Source organism: Lithobates pipiens, unplaced genomic scaffold (assembly GCF_037356315.1).
Source record: "Lithobates pipiens isolate NorthernLeopardFrog02 unplaced genomic scaffold, aLitPip1_a1.2 Scaffold_19, whole genome shotgun sequence".
Lineage (NCBI taxonomy): Eukaryota > Metazoa > Chordata > Amphibia > Anura > Ranidae > Lithobates > Lithobates pipiens.
In genome coordinates this window covers 38,774,353-38,797,132 of record NW_027507764.1, presented here as the reverse complement: position 1 = coordinate 38,797,132, position 22,780 = coordinate 38,774,353, and the positions used below count along the sequence as shown (strand labels likewise).

The window sequence follows — 22,780 nt, the reverse complement described above, 5'->3', positions numbered from 1 at the left end:
GAGTGCATTTGTGGGTGAGGCAGAGGGCCTTGAAAGTGATCTGATCCTTAATGGTTAGCCAATGAAGGGTCCTTAGGGCTGGGGAGATGGATTCCCTTTTGGATCAACTAGGGGAATTTTTTTGCCCTGCTCTGGATTAGGGATGAGCTTCGAGTTCGAGTCAAACTCATGTTCGACTCGAACATTGCCTGTTCGCCTGTTCGGCAAATTTGAAAAGCCGCGGAACACCCTGTACAAGTCTATGGGAGAAATCTAAAGTGCTAATTTTAAAGGCTAATATGCAAGTTACTGTCCTAAAAAGTGTTTGGGGACCCGGGTCCTGCCCCAGGGGACAGGGATCAATGCAAAAAAAAGTTTTAAAAACTGAAGTTTTTTCGGGAGCAGTGATTTTAATAATGGTTAAAGTGAATCAATAAAAGTGTAATATTCCTTTAAAGTTCGTACCTTGGGGGTGTCTATAGTATGCCTGTGAAGGGGCGCATGTTTCTGGTGCTTAGAACTGTCCCTGCACAAAGTGTCATTTCTGCAGGAAAAAAAGTAATTTAAAATCACTCACGGCTATAATGAATTGTCGGCTCCCGTAATACAGAGAACACTCATGGAAAGTCATTGATAAAAAAAAAAAAACCTTCAGGTCTGGTATGGATATTAAGGGGAACCCCGCGTCAAATTTTTAAAAAATATTGACTTGGGATTCCCCCTAAAAATCTATACCAGACCCTTTATCTGAGCACGCAACCTGGCAGGCCGCAGGAAAAGAGGGGGGACGAGAGAGCGTCCCCCCTTCCTGAACCGTACCAGGCCACATGCCCTCAACATTGGGAGGATGCTTTGGGGTCCCCCCCAAAGCACCATGTCCCCATGTTGATGGGGACAAGGGCCTCATCCCCACAACCCTGGCCGGTGATGTGGGGGTCTGCGGGCGGGGGGCTTATCAGAATCTGGAAGCCCCCTTTAACAAGGGGACTCCCAGATCCTGCCCCCCCGTTTGAAATGGTAAGGGGGTACAAAAGTATCCCTACCATTTCACAAAGAAAGTGTAAAAAATAGTTAAATAAGACAAACACACTTTTGAAAAAGTCCTTTATTAAAAATAAAAAAAATAAAAAAAGATTCCAGCGGGGGTAATCCACTCTTGCTATCCAGCGACGGATGATCATCTCTTCGGGGTTCAGCAATAGCTGATCTGATCCAGCGACTGGTGATCTCTCAGTCCAGTACAGTGCAGTCCATTCTTCCTCTGTTTCCACTGTCGGAGACACTGCGGGATCCCGGCGGCCTGATGTTTCTTATATGAGGAGGGCGGGGCCACCTGTCACCTGACCCCACCCCCCTCTGACGCAAGTGGGGAAGCCGGGCTTTCCGCAGCAAGAGTGGATTACCACTGCTGGAATATTTTTTTATTTTTTTTAGTTTTAATAAAGGACTTTTTCAAAAGTGTGTTTGCCTTACCGGGGGGTGTTCGGCTCATCCTTACTCTGGATCAACCATGGGCATTTTTGTTGCCTTCCTCTGGATTAACCATTAACATTTTTACCTTTCTTTGGATAAACCATGGTGTCACGTTCAGGGGTCAGGCATGGAGACCAGTAGGGAGAGCAGTAGAAATTTTTAACACTGACCGGCAGATTAAGCACACGAGCAGGTCACCCACCTTGGCAGATGATGCGGGATCGTTCCAAAGTGTGGTGCACTAACGGTCTGATCAGAGCTCATGATGGTGGAGATGGGTTGTGCTGCATGATAGTGCCAGGTTGAGGTCCTCAGGTATGCTTCACCAGGGGGTGAGCAAGCCGGGTTCTGGTGGCAGATGTAGAAGGTAGGAATCAAGCAGAAGCATAGTCAGTAGACAAGCCAAAGGTCAGTAACAAGTGGTTGCAGGTTGGGAACAATTGGAAGTATAGACAAGAAACAAGCCAAGGATCCTAAACGAGTTGTAAGGGAAAACACAGATGGTAGCAGGAGTGAAAGGAGCAAGATATTGGAGAAAATTAATCTGGAAAACAGAAAGTACGGAGACATGGCTTAAATCAGGAAGTTCATGGGAGGAACAATGAGTTCAAGGTTCACCAGAAAGAAGACGCATGACAAGATTGTCCATGTAATCAGGCAGGGAGCCTTCCAGTTTTTTAGGTGGCAAAGTGAGAAAAGGCATGGCCAGATGCTTCAGGGGGTTCTGGGGTTAGATCCTGACATTTGGGCATGTATTTGGCCTTCCTCTGGATCAATCATGGGCATAAAGTTCTGTACTAGGATGTTTTTATTTATCTATTTATTTTTCTGTTGGTTGAATTTGATGTACCTTGAATCTTTTTTTCAACCAAACTAACTAAATTGGACCTACCATTATTATTGTTTGTGATTTTTTTTAGTTTTTTCCTAGAATAAATTAAATCTCAGGCATCTGGACAGATGTTTGACTAAAAATAAACTTCCTGGCTATTTGTCTATAATTACTAATCTATGGCAGTCTACAAAGTTTACAACTTGGAATCAGATAGCAGCAATTAAAACCACACTGTCTGGTTTCTGAAAAATGTTTTCTTTTTTTTCTGTTACGCCCTTGTATTCTGGCTATACTAGGCATTTTTGTGGGGATAATAACAGGTAAAGATCTGGAATATCTCAAAGTAGCACTTTCAGGTATTTATTACTTTCTACAGGGATCACAGTCATCTCCTACACCCCCCAACAATGTCTTCATTTGTCTTGGTTTTTCTCTCCAGAACGACAGTGCCATCATCAAGGGTCAAGATCTACTTTATTGACAGAGTCCAGTCGGATGGCTGCTCCCCTGATGATGCCTACTTGGCCTTATTCTTCATTCCCTCTGCATGGTGGCTGCCCAAACAACGCCACCTGCGTCAGGAGAATATACCATTTGAAGACCCTTTATGAGTTGAAGCGCATTGAAGTTTTCTTTCTGCCATCTTAAGGGCATCTGGATGGATAGATGGAACTTCATATGATACAGATTTTTACTGATTTTAAACTTTGTTAATAAAGTTTATATTTTATAATATTTCTTTTATTAGTCAATTGGTACTATTAAAGTCCTACCTGGTTCCCCTCTTGAGTAATTATAGCAGCCTTCACGAAATGAGAGAAAATCTGGTTGGCCTCATATCCAATAAAATCACCTTTATTGTAACATCCTTCATGTAAAAACACCTCCACTTATTTATTTTTTTCATGAAAAATACTACAATAAAGGTTATTTTATTGGAAGTATGACCAACCAAATTTTCTCACCTATGTTGGGAGGTTGATCTTCACCTACCTACAGGGTGAACAAAAAGTTGGGTGGGTGTTCTATTGGGTTGAGGTCAGGACTATGTACAGGCTAGTCAAGTTCCTCCACCCCAAACTCGCTCATCCATGTCTTTATGGACCTTGCTTTGTGCACTGGTCCAAATCATTTGGTGGAGGGGGGGATTATGCTGTGGGGCTGTTTTTCAGGGGCTGGGCTTGGCCCCTTAGTTCCAGTGAAGGGAACTCTTAAAGTGGATGTAAACCCTCACATATACCCAGTGAAGTTAACAGCCTCAGGTGATATACAGGGGTGAAACAAATCTCCCTACATAAGTTTTACATGTATATCTGCTGTCTTCATCTCTATATACTGTTTATAAAGTGCACATGGTGTTAGGAAATTTCCTCTGCCTGGTCAGCACTGCAGTGAAGCCTGGGCATACAGCCAAGACAGCGGTAGGATTTTTGGCAGACAGGTAAATTTATGCAGGCCTGGCTAGCAGTCAGACCAGTTTGTTTTAATCTTATCTGGGCTGGGAGTGGCTCAGGGTAGCAGCTGGTGACTCACAGGCAGCATCACTGAGACCTCCCTCTTCTTTCTAGAGTTTGCTGGAAAATTCTGGAAAGAGAGGAGGGAGGGGAGGTGGAGCTGTCTGGGGTGTTTTAGGGAGCCCTGACCAATCCCCATGCTGGAATCCCCTCCTTAAAATACCAAGGGTCAGCCCAGCTGGGGAGGAGTTGTTGGGTGGAAGAGCTAGAGTGAGAGAGTGTGGGGGCTGTCAGGGACTTTCAGGGAGCTCCCCAGTCTAGGGAGGGGGTGACCTTGGGCCTGGGCTTGGGTGCAATTGGAACCACATCCAAGAACACATGGAGAGGACCTGGACCAGAGGCACAAGAGAGAGCAAGGAGAGGCCAGCGGGAGAGAGCACTGCTAAGAGACTCCAGGACACCTTGTCACAGCCAGGAAAGATGGCGAGTGAGGCACAGTCAGGAGGACTGAGGAGGCACACCTGAGAGGACTGGGAGCTTGCAGTCGGAGATGGGTGCAGAACCAGAAGCGTAGACTGTGGTGGAAGGGGCAGTGGAAAGAGACAGCTGCAGCCAGGAGAGCTGGAAGGGCCTGTAAAGGGCTAACTGGGATCAGTAGCCATAGTTAGGGATGTGGTGTCCTCTTCTGGAGTGCTGGCAGTGGCCGCGGCGGCTCCGGTGTCCGCTCCTCCAGCTTCCTCCAGCCACGTATCTTCAGCCAAAGGCATCAGATAGGTTCGCCTGACGCTTTGGCCAATCGGGAAACAGGTCTCACAGACTTGCCTCCTGAGAGGAACTTTAGTGTGATCATAGCGAAAATTTATTTGCTATGGTCACACAACTGGGTAGGCTTGGAGCGCAATGGTCTGCGCTCCGAGCTCACCCTTTTTTGAAGCCTATTAGAGCCTCTGGCTCTAATCAGGTGCTTCAAAAGAACACCCCGTCGCATTAAAATCCATGGTCCAGCGGCACTGATATGTAGATCAGGGGGCCAGATGCATGGATAGATGAGGGGGCGCCCGTGCGCCCTCTATGGATGGGCCGTCACTGATGTATATCTTGTAATGTACTATCCTCACTACAAATGAGACCCCTTAGCTTCCTGCATATCGGTGGGCAGGCATCTGATGGAGCACATGGCCCTTTGTGCATTATTCTGAGCAGTGACAAGTTTAGCCGTATATATCTCATCCATTACACTATGTATCTCCTTTGGTTTTTCAATACACTGCAATGCCGTTGGACAGCTTGTATAGACGTAAATGCATGTTTGCTGTCCCCGCGTTTATCTGGACTAAAAACCAGATAAATATCCAAGGCAAGATGTATACATGTCCCAAAAAACGAAAACGCCCATTTAAACACCTGCAGTTCAACCACTTTGTTTTTGGCGATCCCCACATATCATTGACCAATCTGGTCCTGCTGATGCTGCGGTATATATATATATATATATATATATATATATATATATATATATATATATAAAAGTTTGTACGTCTCTTGAAATATAAATTGCTCCATTGTCGGTTGTTCAGCTAGAATTCTTTTTTATCCTTTATTGCACATTTTGTTCCTTCAAAGTAGAAGCTGTGGGGTGTCAAAAAAAGGAGCTTAATGTCCAACTATTTCCATGACAGCCATGTAATTTGTGCGCCGGCTGCAGTGCCGAGCCGCGTTTCACACTGACAGAGCTATATATTTGCATTAAGGAAGATGAGGTTGCCAGGCAACAGCCATGCTGGTACTCCATTCCATATCAACGGCGCACACTGAACAATAGACCAATTAAGTACATAGGCAGCATGTTCTCTCTCTACAGAGGGCAAAGCAGTCGATATGGGGGGGGGTAGTACTTGTATGTATGTAGTAGATTGAACTTCATCTTCTGACCTAATGAAGACCTTGAGCTTAACTGGTCAATCTTATAAAGTATCCGTACCCAAATCTTTGGCCAAATTGGTGGAGGACTTTTACCATCGTTGGCTGATTTGGGAAACTAATTTTTATTATGTCATGCAGAATCCATTTGTTATCTACTTTACTGAAGATACTAGTTCCAGGCCATCATGCTTGCTCGATACTCTTTGACTTTCATATACTGTGTACTGGTATTGGGTTAGTGACATAAAAGGCATTGAAGCCTGAGCATCAGCACAATAATGAGTATCTGCAGCCAACTGTGAATCATGGTGGAGGTTTTCTTGCAAGTTTGGGGCTGCATTTTTACAAATGGAGTTGGAGATTTGGTTAGGATCAAGGGTGTCCTCAATGCTGAGAAATACAGATAGATACTTATCCATCATGCACTACCATCTGGGAGGCGTGTGATTGGCCCCAGATAGGACAACCACTCCAAACATACAGCCAATGTCATTAAGAACCATCTTCAGTGGTCTAGAGCTGGGAATTTCTTATAATATTGAAATAGTTAGGTTTTGTCATGATGCAGCAATACGTTTGGTTTAAACAACCTTGTTAAGATTTACTATATATGGTCCAACAGTAGCATCTGATTTAGCTCTCCCCCAAGTAACAAAAGAGGTCCCATTAGGGGTTTTCGGAGGAGTAGGAACCACGACTTCTCAGGGACCATATCTCTCTCTCACTTTCTCTCGTTAAAGGCGTTTTATTTTTTTTAACTAACAAACATGTTATACTTACCTCCACTGTGCAGTTCATTTTGTACAGAGTGGCCCCGATCCTGCTGTTCTGGGGTCCCACGGCGGCTGTCTTGGCTCCTCCCCGCTAAAGCTAACCCCCTCTGGGAAACTCTTTCCTGAGGGGGTTAGCTTGCGGGCGCGCTCCCGTGTCATACACTTGGCATCCATGGACGGCAAGCGCATTACTTGGTCCCCCACCCCCCCCCCCGGTGGCTGCGTCATTGGATTTGATTGACAGAGGCAGGAGCCAATGGCTTTGCTGCTATCAATCTATCCAATCAATGGCCAGACTCAGTGGAGAAGAGGATGCCGGGGGACGCGCACAGCAGGTGAACAGGCTCAGGCAAGTAAAACGGTGAGGCTGGGGGGCACATAGGATGCACTAAGGTGAAAAAACACAAACCTTTACAACCCCTTTAAGGAGTACAGGTCTTACATAAGGAAGTTTCTGTTTTTTTCACTCTAGTCAATGTAATATGTTTTTATATGTACCTACCAAAGTGTAAGCCCTTGTACACACGGTCGGAGATTCCGTCAGAATGTGTCCTATCGGACCGTTTTGTCGGATATTCCGACTGTGTGTGGTATGCATCAGACTGTTTCCGTCTGAATATCCGTCGGACCAAATTTTCCAACTTGCTGGAAATATTTTCCGACAAAATGCTCCGATCAGACATACTCCGATCATGTGTAGAGAATTCCGATCGGACAAAGTGCCACACATGCTCAGATCAAATTCCTACATCAAAGCTATTGGCTACTAGCCTGAACGTAGTCCCATCGTAACGAAATTACGTCATCACGTTCTGAAAGATCGGATTTTCCGACAACTTTGTCCGACCGTGTGTATGCAACAGTTTCGGACAAGATCCGTCCGACAAAATCTGACGGATTTGGTTGTCGGAATCTCCGACCGTGTGTACAAGGGCTAACTCGACATACAATGTATACATTGTTTGCCTCTGTTTTACCACAAAAACAATAAAAATTATCGAACGTAAAAAACTATCTTCAGTGTAAAGAAAAACAAGGACTCCTGGGAGTGATAGTTTGGCTCCCACAGAGCCCTGATCTCAACATCATGGTGTCTGTCCGGGATGACATAAAGAGACAGAAGGGTTTTGAAGCAGCCGACATCCACAGAAGATCTGTGCTTAGTTCTCCAAGATCTTTGGAACAACCTACCCGCCAAGTTCCTTCAAAAACTGTGTGCAAGTGTATCTCGAAGAATTGATGCTGGTTTGAAGGCAAGGGGGGGAGGTCACACCAAATATTGATTTGATATAGATTTCTCTTCAGTTTACCTACTTTGCATTTTGTAAATTGACAAAAATAAACAAAAGTATATGTTTTTGAAAGCATTCTAACGCCCCATACACACGGTCGGATATTCCGACCACAAAATCCATCAGATTTTTTCCGACTGATTTTGGCCGAAACTTGTCTTGCATACACACGGTCGCACAAAGTTGTCGGAAAATCCGATCGTTCGGAACGAGGTGATGTACAACACGTACAACGGGACTACGTAGAGGCCAGTAGCCAATAGCTTTCGTCTCCAAATTTTTTCTGAGCATGCGTGGCACTTTGTGCGTCGGAATTCTCTACACATGATCGGAAAAAGTCAGATCGGATTTTGTTGTCGGAAAATTTTAGATCCAGCTCTCGAACTTTTTTCCATCGGAAATTCCGACAGAAAATTTCCGTGTGTATGGGGCATTACTTTACAGCATTGTTTCACACTTGTCTAAAATTTTTGCACAGTACTATATATGTAGTGTGCCTTCCCAATAGAGTTGTGTCTCTAATACATTTAGAATTTGTTGCTGCTAGGCTGTTACCATCCCGAGCTGATGTTAAGGCTTTGTTCACATTTACACGTAGCGGAATTGTGTGTCGTTTGTAGGGCAGCCCATTCAATAGACCACTCATAGGGAAGCCCATTCAATAGAGCAGCCAACTTGAATGGGCTGCCGCCCTATGAGCATTTGTCAAAGAAACTCAAGGGCAAAAACTTGGCCCTGAGCCAGGCGTGTTTTTTTCATACTCGTTTTGCTGTGATTTTCCTACGTTCTGTTGCATGTCAGTCACGGCAAGGAGAATGAATGCCACCCAAGTGCGCATTAGGCGTTTTGCTGCGATTTTAGCATGATTTGGAAGCATGGGCAGAATCTCACCAATTTGGCCTGCAATCCCAAAATCGCTAGATGTGAATAAGGCTTTACCATTCATGGGCTCTGTAGGTTTTTCCCTAAGCCTGGTGGGTTGATGGCTTCAGCCTGCTGCTGGAAGAAGGCTCCATTAATTGGCATGAGAAGAATTAACCATTAGGTCATGAATATTTATCCAAATCTGCCTATCCCTGATGGTGTTGTTTAGAGTTATGGTATAGGGATATGATACACCTTTCCAGAGTTCTCTATCCCTTGGGGCTTCTCCCTGGGAGGAAATCTGTGCGAAGAATTGCTTTCTGGGTGTGACCATGTGCTGAGGGCCCAAAGAACTAAGCTGAAGCTGTAGTACATCCCAGAAGGGAAATGGGCCGAAGGGAGGATCTTGCAGCAGAAGAAAGAGCTAGGTAAAGTTTCCATTTGGACCTTGGAAGAACCTATTTTGCTCATGAGCTTAGGTTTTTTGTCTGCTTAACCACTTACAGACCGGACCATTTTGCTGGTCAAAGACCAGACCACTTTTTGCGATTCGGCACTGCGTCGCTTTAACTGACAATTGCGCGGTCGTGTGACATGGCTCCCAAAACAAAATTGACGTCTTTTTTTCCCACAAATAGAGCTTTCTTTTGGTGGTATTTGATCGCCCCTGCGGTTTTTATTTTTTGCGCTATAAACAAAAATAGAGCGACAATTTTGAAAAAAACACATTATTTTTTACTTTTTGTTATAATAAATATCCCCCAAAAATATATAAAAAAACATTTTTTTTCCCTCAGTTTAGGCCGATACGTATTCTTCTACATATTTTTGGTTAAAAAAATCGCAATAAGCGATTATTGATTGGTTTGCGCAAAAGTTATAGCTTTTATAAAATAGGGATAGTTTTATAGCATTTTTATTAATAATTTTTTATTATTTTTTTTTTTACTAGTAATGGTGGCGATCAGCGATTTTTATTGTGACTGCGACATTGTGGGGGACCCATCAGACATTTTTGACACATTTTTGGGACCATTGTCATTTATACAGTAATCACTGCTATATAAATGCAGTGATTCCTGTGTAAATGACACTGGCAGTGAAGGGGTTAACCAGTGGGTGGCAGTGTAGGGGTTAAGTGTTCCTAGGGGTGTGTTACCAACTGTGGGGGGGTTGGGCTTTCATTTAGTGAACACTGATCTCTGCTCCAATCACATGGAGCAGAGATCAGCGTCACTAGTTGCTAGGCAGAATGGAGAAATGCTGTTTACACGGCATTTCCTCCATTCAGCCGTCCCGTGAGACGATCGCGGTGATGCCCGCGGCGATCGAGTCCGCGGGTCCCGCGACCGGACTCTCGGGTGTCCCGACCAGCGCGGGAGCGCGCCGCCGGCGGCGCGCTCCCGATGGCAGGGCGGCATTGAATATTGGACGTACCTGTACGCCAATATGCCTGCCCGTGCCATTCTGTCGACGTACATCGTCGTGCGCTGGTCGGGAATCGGTTAAAGAGGGACAGAATTCAGATTCAGGAGAAAGGAAACAAGTACATTATTGCCCTGAAGTCCCTTCTAAGGACCTAAAACTGAGACTCCCAAGGCGTTGACAGTGACCAACTCTATCCTTGGTGCGTATTTTCCAATTGAGCCTAAGGTTTGGTTCAGGTGTCAAGTGTGGGAACTCCCACCCAAGATCCCCTCCCCCACCAAAAAACAAAGCAAAAAACAATACGCTCATATGCACCAATGCTTCAAAAGTGGTATTTTTCATCGTATTGTGTGTATGAAGCTTAACTGTTAGTACATAAAAAAAAACTATCCTCAATAAACATAAATACGGTAATTCTCTGAATAATCAGCATTCATTCAATTGTGCTTCCATGCAAATGTGAACATCATGTTCTGATCTTTATTGGGGAATGTTATTTTGTATATAGAGTATTTATGTGGTGAGTTTACACTTTTCATTGAACAGAGTTTGGCTAACACAGGGTTAAACGGAAAGGTCATAAATGAACTGCACATTATCTGGACAGAATGCTTGGGGAGATAGTGATGTGTTCCTGCTTAGGAGATGTATGTTAGCTTGGGGGGGCTGCAAACTCTGCAGGGCTCCAACACACACTCGCTGCTATTCAAACCCTTCACATATTTCCACATAAACCTCCATCCTGGCATTAAACTTTGCCAGGTATTGAGCTCAGCTTACCACCCCAAACTGATGTTCCTCCCTCAGGTCACCTCTCCCCCTGCATGTCCTGTGAGCAGAATAGCTGTGCTCCTCCTCTGGGTTCTCTCATCATATGGCACTGAAGACAGAGGAGGGGGGGATTCAGCGGGACACACAGAGAAAGTATGCAGGAGACTGGGGGGATGAGGAGACAGAAAATCAGGAGGGGCCGGCGGGGAGGAGCGCATCACGAGAGGTCTGACTAAATACAATCTCTTAGCAGCAGAGACCTGATCTACCCATCAGCTAGCTGTGATTGACAGGTAGATTGAAGCGGAAGCTGTCATGGAGCCCCCTACTGGCAATGCCTGAATGGTCAGTACACCCCTGGTGTGCGGCACTTACTATTGCAAGTTGTGTCGGCGGCTGCTGGTGTAGCACCTACCACACAGCTCACATACTTCAAAGTCTTGCAGGACACAGCTGCTAACGGGAACTGAGTTCCTGTTGTGGAAAAAGTACAGGAACTCCGTTCCCATGCGTTCCCGCAGGACTTGAGCCCTGGTTTGGTTACTGTAACCTTGTGACATGAAAATTGCAAAATTTTTAAATGCCACAATAAGCAAGTGGTCAAAGTGTATGTACTACCTGTGTCAATATAAATATTGGAGCATCTTCCTCACACTCATTAGACCTGATGAAGTGGATTAGAGAGAGAAAATCTAAACAAAAAAAAAAAACTGGAAATTCTTCTGCAAATTGGCACCAAACGTTGCTAAAATGTTGTAACCTCACAGGCTTGGCACCAACGTTTATATTGCTTTAATATTTTAGCATACATTTACATTGGCTGAGGCACACATTTTATGACATTCCGAAAACAAGCACTAGTATTGTCATAGGAACAGAAAGTCATTTTGCAAGCCACAATTTTACAATTGTCACATGATAGGAAAACTGCCTGTTGGGATCCATGTTATGGTGACAACTGTCTAAAACTGGCCATACACTTTTTCAGTTATATTATTTGCCCGGCTCCTTCATTTTTTTTAGGTTAGGAGTTAGGTGTCAACAGGGCCACCCACTGCCTAAATTTCACCTGGTTCATCAGAGCATGGCCAGGGAAATTTTTCCTCACTTTACAGGAGATAAAGGACCCCCTGGAGCATGGGAGGGGCCACATTTATGGCCCCTGAGACCCCTGATGCTACGCCCTTGCCCTTGTACTACAAAATAATTGGTAGAGCTAAAGTAGATTGTGCAGTCAGTTTGTAATATGCATGGTGTGCTAAAAGTGGTTGTAAATACCATTCATGAAATTTGGCCTAAGCACATACAGTATATCTGTAGTGTTTACTTATCTCTCTTCAACACTCTAAGTGCCACTTCTTTCTGCTGCTCCGTCGGACTAGCATACAGACAAATGGATTTTTCGACTGGACTCGAGTCCGTGTGAAAAAATTTGAAACATGTTCTAAATCTAAAGTCCGTCTGGTCTTTCGACAGCAAAGGTCCGATGAAGCCCACACACGATCGAATTGTCCAACGGATTCGTTCCGTCAGACCTTTGCTGTTGAAAATTCCGGCTGTGTGTTTTCTAAACCCTAGTTATGAGGTCCAAGATGCCCCCCTCCCCTCTGCTGTGACTGATCTGACAACAGTTATGAAGGAGATGGCTGATTCAAAAGTGCAGATTTTCTCAGCTGTGAACACTTTCCTGTGAACACATGCAAGGGCAAGAGGGATGCAAAGGCTAAAAGTGTGCACAACTGAGACAAGCTGCAGTTATTAATCAGCTGTCTCTTTCCTAGTGGTTGTCAGATGGTCTGTGGCAGGAGGGAAGGGGGGCAGGATGGGCTTTATAACTAGGGTTAGGAAGCACTAAGAAACATGGGACAAAGTGCTACATGTTCTGAGGTCCAACCTTCCCCCCCTTGCTGCCTGCCACAGTCGATCTGACAACAGCTAGGAAGGAGATGGCCTATTCATAAGTACAGCTTGTCTTGGTTGCGAGTGCTTTCCTGAGACAAATAATATATATATAGATGAAATGGTTAACTACCCTTATTTTGCAGAGATTTCCTCTTACTTCCTGTTGGGTCCACATGATGGGAAGCGATGGTAAATCTCTCTAGACAGCAAATTATTATTCTATTCAGAGCTGGACTGGGACAAAAATTTGGCCCTGGACTTCATCCAGATCGGGCCACTTTCATTTTGCAAACACGCACAAAAACAGTATATATATACTGTTGGGGAGTGGGGTGGAGGACACAGAGGGACAGCGTGGGTGGTGGAGGACACAGGGGGACACTGTGGGGGGGGGGGGTGGAGGAAACAGTTGAGCACCATGGGGGGTGGAGGACACAGTTGGACACAGTGCATGGTGGAGGACATAGGGGGACACAGTGGGGGGTGGAGGACATAGTGGGGTGGAGGACACAGTGGGGGGTAAAGGACACAATGGGGGGTGGAGGACACAGTGAGGGTGGAGGACAGAGGGGGACAGCATGGGGGGTGGAGGACAGAGGGGGACAGCATGAGGGGGAACAGGAGAATATGATGAGGCTCCCTGTGATCCTGTTGGAGCCATTACTTTGACAGGCTGTCACTCAAAGCGACCCACTGAGCCATCGGCCCACAGGGAAACTCCCGGTAGTCCCAATGGCCAGTACATGCCTGATTCTATCCAAAATTGAAAGAATAGTTTTGGCTATACATACACTTTATGGAAATCTGCTTCCTGTAGCATCATCCCTTCTGCAACTGTCACTTCTTGACACAGCAGAATAGTTTTTTTTTTTCTTCTGTAGCGGATGACATTTTGGACAAAATGCCATACGTATGTAAATTTAGTTTTTGCCTCAGAACAGTAGGGGTTCTGAGGGTTAATTACGTAGGTTGGCCTTGACATCAGTCTGGCCGGGCTGTGTTGGAAGTTCTGCCTGGTCATGTGAACAGTGAAGTGCACATGACAGGCCAGAACTAGGCCTGGTTGGGCGTTTTGAGTATCAACCTTCTCGGAACCAATCAGTGGGAGTGCAGGGCCTGCTGGGGAGTCTGGGAAAGGGTACTTAAGATGTGTAGGTCACGTGTTGGGGGGAGAGGAGTTTGTGAGGCCCGTGTGGTCTGTTCTAGTTCCAGGACGGGGGTAGCCCCATGAGGGGTCCCGGTCACGGGGTGTTCGCCACCCCGCAACATGTTCCTGTTAGAGGCCCCTGATAGACCTGCCTGGTCTGGGGTAGGGATCTGTCTGTTCCCGAGTCTCAGACCCTGCTGGTCTGAGGAACAGTAACTGAGGGAGGATTCAAGGTGTCCGGGTGTGCTCTTGGCTTGGAGAGGCACCACAGCTTGTGGAAGTGACCAGGGGAGGACTCTTCGAAGGAGGGCCGGCAAGTGGCATCCTGGGAAGTGCCTGGTTACTGAGTTGGGAAGGACATTGACAAATTCACGTTTTTCCAGTACCTTTGAGGAGACGGGAAACATTCCAGGTACTGAGGAAAAAGGTTCCCGTTCACCCTTAGTTACAACTTGTATACGTTCATAGGATTGCTTCAAGTTTTGAGTCAACGTGCTGACTGCCATGATCTCTGGCTAGAGATCTGTTCAGCCTTGAAGTACCCAGCTGCGAGTGGCTACTCTCTGGGTGGAATTAGAGACTTTGCTAGACCTGCAGTTCAAGGTGCCTGAGTTCTTCACCCTTGCCCTCTGTTCTCATGAGAGACTGTGTTATTGGATGTTACTACTGCAAAATAAAACCTTTTAAAAAGGACTTTATCCATGTCAGCGTTCAAGTCATTGGGTATCAACCCTGGGAACCCCTAGATGTGGAAGAGCAGGCCAAGAAAAGGTAACTGGTAAGACCAATAAGTCAAGGCCGCCCTGCAAGGGTTGGTGACCGCTACACTTCCAATTCTCTCTCAGCTCCAGCAAGGGCCAAGAAGGGATGGCAGGATGGGTTGAGAAGATGGCAGTAATGGTAGCAGCACAGAGGGCAGTGTAGGACGTAAACTGGTGAATCTCTGCACCGGAATCGCCACGCTAACATGAAAATTCTAATTATCCTCTCCAATCCCACCTGCCAGATAACATCACATTGCTTTGTTACACCATAACCTAATCTGGGGGCTGCTTAGCGTCGGAGATATGTGCTCAGAATCCCGCTAATGAAGTTACAGCGGTTTAGTGAACCAAGACTAGCGTGAATGTCACTGAGGACATCCTGTGCCCCGTTCTTTCCTCACTGTTTTCTGTCTCTCTCTGTCATCTCTCGAAGACACCAGAATGCTGGTTAGCTAGTAATTGGATTCTGTACTTGCGAAGAAACCTGCACAAGAATAAATTCCTCCTCATTAAATAGGAAGAGAGTGACTCGCCGAGCCAAAACAATTTCTGTCTGCTGACAGCCTTGTGTGTTAAATGCTGATGGAGCTTAAAGGCGCACTCCAGCCAAAATTTAAATAATAACATTATATATACTGTATATACACACAAACACTCACCCGCCACTTTATTAGGTACACCTGTTCAATCTCTTGGTAACGAAAATTGCTAATTAGCCAATCTCATGACAGCACCTCGATGCATTTAGGCATCTAGATGTGGTGAAGATGACTGTCTGAAGTTCAAACTGAGCATCAGAAAGGGGAAGAAAGGGGACTTAAGGGACTTTGAACGTGGCATGGTTGTTGGTACCAGATGGGCTGGTCTGAATATTTCCAAACCTTCTCATCTATTGGGATTTTCACACATAACCATCTCTCGTGTTTACAGAGAATGGTCCAAAAAAAGAGAAAATATCCAGTGAGTGGCAGTCGTGTGGAGTAAAATGCCTTGTTGATGTCAGAGGTTGGAGGATAATGGGCAGGCTGGTTCCAGATGATAGATTTGTGACAAGTTGAGGTTTTGTAGCTCAGTGGTAGTGCAAAACAATGAGTTTACTCCACACCAAAAGTACGTTTCAAGGCTTTTTCTGCCTACTTTTATTTAAAAGAAAGCAAAAAGTTAACAAATAAAAGTTTTCCCACATAGGGGTCCTCACCATTAATATGGAAAATTAACAATGTTCAACCTTGTGACTCTCTTTGCAGCTCAGGTCTCACACCTAGGTACTCCAGACCATCTAACACACAGTCCCAGTGCTTGTGCACAAAATGCTGTAGTTTTGTCAGAATGACTTCTTGCCCAGCTGCTAAATCTTTACCGGCTCGGGCCTTTGTCTGTCCTGACCTGGACAGTATGGTGCAACATGCACCTCTCACTGCCCTCTTCACACATTGACCCCCCTCGGAAGGGTGGGGTTCTGAGCTCTAACTCTGGCTCTCATATGAAGCCAGCACCCACCTGTGCCATTAGTGTGCTTGCTTCTTCTTCTCAGAAACTGGTGTAAACCACCGTTTTAAACAGTGGCATGGGATTATCCTGTCACAATATATATACTATATATATATATATATATATATATATATATATATATATATATATATATATATACTCGATTTATTATACATACCAGGAAAATTACTTGCAACTGGGGAGATATAGTAACATTGGGACTTTGAACCAGTTCTGTTGCAACCTGGAACTTCATATCTATGCTGATGTTAAAAAATTTTGCACTTGTAATACATCTTAAAAGAGAAGTTTGCAAATTTCTTTTATTGCGAATCATGTACCTAGGTGGATGCATCGGTCCAATGCTACATCTGTCCACCTCAACTCTAACACTGAAAACCGAGTGATCAAATACCGCAATCGCTTGGTTCTCAGAGCTCCCTGTGCAGAGAGCTGCTGACTGTCAGTCACCGGCACTCAGCCCTAACCCCTCCATGCTCACTGGAGCACTGGGCTATGGAGGTCAGGCTCTCAATGGCTGGCTGAGAGTCTGAGCCAGGTGCCGGTCCAGGCATGTGGGTGGATCCCAACCCTATAGTCGCAATCTTTCCCGAGCCTGGACCGACTCTAGGACCTCAGCCGACAGCAGGGAAAACGGGTCACAGGAGTGCAGAATGAGCTGCACTTCTGTCATCCACAGGAGAAGTATAGTCGAACGAGCTTTGGCTGTATGTCTCCTTTAAGGCCTTGTTTAATCTCGCGGTTAAAAATTTGCGGTTGAGCTGTGCTTTTGCCACAACAACGATCGCCGCCATGCGCGCCCCCGGGCTCGATATCCTGAAAGACGTCATATGACATCGGTCAGGATATGGCAACCACTTTGCCGATGTCATTTAGTTATATAGGAGGCAGCAAGTGGCTAAAAGTACTTGGGAACCTTGGGCAACATATATTCATATTCCTCTTTCTCAGACTGTTAATGTAGTAGGGTTCCTGAGCTCCTCCGGCCTCATCCCCTAACCTAGATCTCTCTCCCTCTAAGCCCACGTACACACGGTCGGAGATTTTGGCAACCAAATCCGTCGGATTTTGTCTGTCGGATTTAGTCTGACGGATTGTGTCAGAAACTGTTGCATACACACGGTCGGGCCAAGTTGTCTGATTTAGTTGTTGCCAAGAACGCGGTGACGTAATTTCGTTACGATGGGACTACATTCAGGCTAGTAGCCAATAGCTTTGATGTAGGAATTTGATCTGAGCATGCGTGGCACTTGGTCCGATGAAAATCCTCTACACATGATCGGATTAGGTCCGTCCGGCCCAGTTGGTCTGGAAATATTTCCAACATGTTGGAAAATTGGGTCGGACGGAGATTCGGATGGAATCAGTCCGATGCATACCACACACAGTCAGATTATCTGACGACACGGTCCAATAAGACTCATTCCGACAGATACTCCGACCGTGTGTACAAGGGCTTAGATGTCTCCTTTTTCTCTAGTTTATTCTTTTTTTTTTCCTGCTTTCTTTTCTTTCATCTATTGTGCTGGTCTTTAGGTTTTCCTTTTTTCCTTTTATGTGATTTTTGGGTCGCATGTGCTAGTAATATTATTTTGGCACAACTCTTGGTATGTACCAGGTTTCCCTATATGTGAGTTCTATCAACAAGATGATACCTTCTTTGATACGCTTATGTTACTATGAGTTACAGCCTTACCACTTTATGGGTTTTCGCCTTTAAAATTAGTGGTACATCCTTCATAATGTGATTGTTGTTTTACTATAATAACTGATAGTTTAATCTCTTGAACTACACATTTTTATTTCGTACTTTCATATTTGGCACTGCGGGGCCCATATGTTGTTAAACTTCTGCTTTACAATACATAAATACAAACTTTTGAAAGTAAAAAAAGACCTGATATGAACATTTTTACCCTGTGCTCCTCAACACCCATCCACGGGATCCAAATAAGTGGAATACTGACAAATGTATAGGCAGATCCACATCAATACTTAGCACCACAGGTGTGCGCAAGGGGTTTGCTGGGTGTGCCTGGGCACACCCTAATCACCTTGTGTGCATTAAAATAAGTAACGACCCCCAGCAGTGCTGCCAGCCTCCCTCCTCTCCTGCCAGCTGTTGCAGACACATAGGGAGATCTTCAGGATGGAGAGCGGGGAAGGGGCTGGTAAAAATTACCCCTTCATCTCTGACACTGTGTTCATTCATAACTCTGTTTACTATGCTTCCGTTTATGAATGAACAGGAAGGCTGTGCAGAGTTCTTCCTGTTCATTAATTCTGTGCGGCTGAGGCTGCAGAAAGGAATCAGTTTCTCAGTCTCAAAAGTGAGACTTCAGGGGGTCTATCAATCCCTTATATTTCACCAAGGCCCCCCAAAAAGCACGTCAAAAAATGTAAAAAATAAAAATTCCCACAAATAAAAAAAAATACAAACAATTAAAGAATGTAAAACAAAAATATCAAAAAATAAGGGTCATTCACACAGGTTCTGTGTGTGTGTGTATACACTCCGAAGGGAGGGGATCATGCTCTGCTTCAGTATGTCACAGTACTCATGCAGCCCCAGATCATGACATGACATGGAGTTCACCAGAGCTTCACAGGTTGCCACTGGAGTCCTCTTCCCCTCCTCCATGATGACATCACAGAGCTTGTGGATGTTAGAGACCTTGCACTCCTCCACCTTCCATTTGAGGATGTCCCACAGATACTCAATAGGGTTTAGGTCTGGAGACATGCTTGGCCAGTCCATCACCTTTACCCTCAGCTTCTTTAGCAAGGTAGTGGTCGTTTTCAGTCGTCTTGGAGGTGTGTTTGGGGTGGTTATCATGTTGGAATACTGCCCTGCGGTCCAGTCTCCAAAGGGAGGGGATCATGCTCTGTTTCAGTATGTCACAGTACATGTTGGCATTCATGGTCCCCTCAATGATCTGTAGCTCCCCAGTGCCGGCAGCACTCATGCAGCCCCAGACCATGACACTCCCACCACCATGCTTGACTGTAGGCAAGACACACTTGTCTTTGTACTCCTCATCTGGTTCCTGCCACACACGGTTTACACCATCTGAACCAAATAAGCGTATCTTGATCTCATCAGACCGCAGGACATGGTTCCAGTAATCCATGTCCTTAGTCTGCTTGTCTTCAGCAAACTGTTTGCGGGCTTTCTTGTGTATCATCTTTAGAAGAGGCTTCCTTCTGGGATGACAGCCATGCAGACCAATTTGATGCAGTGTGCAGCGTATGGTCTGAGCACTGACAGGCTGATACTCCACCCCTTCAACCTCTGCCACAATGCTGGCAGCACTCATATGTCTATTTCCCAAAGACAATCTTTGGATATGACGCTGAGCACGTGCACTCAACTTCTTTGGCTGACCATCGCGAGGCCTGTTCTGAGTGGAACTTGTCCTGTTAACTGCTGTATGGTCTTGACCATCGTGCTGCGGCTCAGTTTAAGGGTCTTGGCAAACTTCTTATAGCCTAGGACATCTTTATGTAGAGAAAAATTATTTTTTTCAGATCCTCAGAGAGTTCTTTGCCATGAGGTGCCATGTTGAACTTCCAGTGACCAGTATGAGAGAGTGAGAGCGATAACACCAAATTTAACACACCTGCTCCCCATTCACACCTGAGACCTTGTAACAATAATTAGTCATATGACATCGGGGAGAGAAAATGGCTAATTGGGCCCAATTTGGACATTTTCACTTAGGGGTGTACTCATTTTTGTTGCCAGCGGTTTAGACATTAATGGCTGTGTGTTGAGTTATTTTGAGGGGACAGCAAATTTACACTGTTATACAGGCTGTACACTCACTACTTTACATTGTAGACAAGTGTCATTTCTTCAGTGTTGTCACATGAAAAGATAGAATAAAATATTTACAAAAATGTGGAAAATGTGAGATACTGTACATTCAATGCTAGAGGTGCCAGAACTGTGTTCTTGCTGAAAAAAAGCCCTGCTTAGCACAGCAATGATCCAAAATGTGCGCTGTCTGAAGATGAACTGTATTGTCCCTTTAAATCCACCTTCATTCACAGTGCATTAGGGATGAGCGGAAGATGTGGCATAAACAACAAGCGCCTGGTATAGGACGCAAACCTGGCTTCCATGTTATCACAATAAGCAAATAAATAAATGATAAGACTTTGGGGAGTTCTCCAGCTGTTGTATTCTCTCTGTATGAATACTCTTGCCTGCCTAACCTGTGCACCTTCCCCATCATTCACCCAGCGCTGCGCTTTTGTGTCCTCCAATGCGTTCACAATCACCACGCATGGAGATATTTTTATAACTAATTCAGCAAAACCGGAACTCACACAGACGCTACTTGTTCTAGGCATATGGATATCATTATTTCTTATTTGTTGCTGTAGCGGCGTTTCTCTGCTCTGCATTGTGTCTCTGCTCTGCATGAAGACAACACGAAATGCTGCCCACATTTTTGGAATTCAAAGAATACCGACCTGGGATATTTTTTTCGTTTTGTAATTAAATGAGAAAGCATCGGAAGCACTAATTACAACTAAGTAAAATGGTTTTATTGCAAACCTATTTCACCCGTTCAATGCAAAGCAACAGGTTTGCTTTAAATACACTATATTACCAAAATAATTGTGACGCCTGCCTTTACATCCACATGAACTTTAATGGCATCCCAGTCTAAGCCCCTGTACACATGGTCGGAGATTTCGACAACCAAATCCGTCGGATTTTTTCTGTCGGATCTTGTCCGAAACTGTTGCATACACACGGTCGGACAAAGTTGTCGAAAAATCCGATCTTTCAGAACGTGATGACATAATTTCGTTACGATGGGACTACGTTCAGGCTAGTAGCCAACAGCTTTGATGTAGGAATTTGGTCTGAGCATGCGTGGCACTTGGTCTGATCAAAATTCTCTACACATGATCGGAGTATGTCCTAGCGGACCAGTTTGTCGGAAAATATTTCCAGCAAGTTTGAAAATTTGGTCCAAAGGATATCCCGACGGAAACAGTCCGATGCATGCCACACACAGTCGGATTATCCGACAACACGTTCCGATAGGACACATTCCGATGGATTCTCCGACCGTGTGTACAAGGGCTTAGTTCGTAGGGTTCAATATTGAGTTGGCCCACCCTTTGCAGCTATAACAGCTTCAAGTCTTCTGGGAAGGCCACCCACAAGGTTTAGGAGTGTGTCTATGGGAATGTTTGGCCATTCTTCCAGAATCGCATTTGTGAGGTCAGGCACTGATGTTGGGGTTCAGGACTCTGTGCAAGCCAGTCAAGTTTCTCCACCCCAAACTCGTTCATCCATGGACCAAGAAGGCCTGGCTCGCAGTCTCCACTGCAATTCATCTCAAAGGTCTTCTATCAGGTTGAGGTCAAGGCAGTCAAGTTTCTCCGCCCCAAACTCGCTCATTCATGTCTTTATGGACCTTTCTTTGTACACTGGTGCACAGTCATGTTGGAACAGGAAGGGGTCATCCCCAAACTGTTCACACAAAGTTGGGAGCATGAAATTGTCCAAAATGTCTTGGTATGCCGACACCTTAAGCCCTTGTACACACGGTCGGAGATTCCGACAACCAAATCCGTCGGAGTAATTCGGATGGATTAATTCCGGAAGAGGTCCGGAAGTGATCTTGCATACACACGGTCGGACTAAGTTGTCAGAAAATCCGATTGTACATAACGTGATGCCGTTATTTCGTTACGACGGGACTACGTTCACGCTAGTAGCCAATAGCTTTGGTCTAGGAATTTGATCTGAGCATGCATGGCACTTTGTCCGTCGGAGTAGGCTACACATGATCGGAGTATGTCCGATCGGAGCATTTTGTCAGAAAATTTTACCGGCAAGTTGAAAAACTTGGTCCGTCGGATATTCAGACGGAAACAGTCTGATGCAGACCACACACAGTCAGAATATCCGACAAAACGGTCCGATAGGACACATTCCGTCGGAATCTCCGACCGTGTGTACAAGGGCTTAGAGTTACCTTCACTGGAACTAAGGGGCCAAGCCCAACCCCTGAAAAACAATTCAACACCATGATCCCCCCTCCACCTATTGATTTGAACCAGTGCGCAAAGCAATGTCCATAAATTAATGGATTAGCGAGTTTGGGGTGGAGGAACTTGACTGGTCCAAGACCTCAACCCGGTAAAAAACCTTTGGGATGAATTACAGCGGAGACTGTGAGCCAGATATTCTCATCCACATCAGTTCCTGACCTCACGAATGCACTTCTGGAAGAATAGTCAGACATTCCCATAGACACACTCCTAAACCTTGTGGACGGCCTTCCCAGAAGAGTTGAAGCTGTTATAGATGCAAAGGGTGGGCCAACTCAATATTGAACCCTACGGACTAAGACTGGGTTGATACAGAAGTTCATGTGTGTGTAAAGGCAGGTGTCCCAATACTTTTGACTATATACTGTATATTGCATACCCTTTTACCGGATGAAGACATTGTTTGAAATTCATCCTGGCATTGTAATATGCATAGAAACATCAAGCACAAAGCAGTTTATGCATGATCCCTTCTGGGTCAAACTTGGGTATATTATATGAAGTACAACTAATTAAAGTTGTTATGATGTACAGAACTTCATTCTCTTTTAACCGTGCTCATTCTTTTATGATGTAAAAATAAAA

The 22,780-nt window shown here is 45.1% G+C and overlaps 1 protein-coding gene across 4 annotated transcripts in view; it reads left to right on the top strand.

Moving 5' to 3' along the window:
- ADCYAP1R1 (ADCYAP receptor type I) overlaps positions 1 to 22,780 on the top strand; it is a 335,354-nt gene that overhangs the window by 82,679 nt on the left and 229,895 nt on the right. The gene's annotated exons all lie outside the window — the stretch shown is intronic.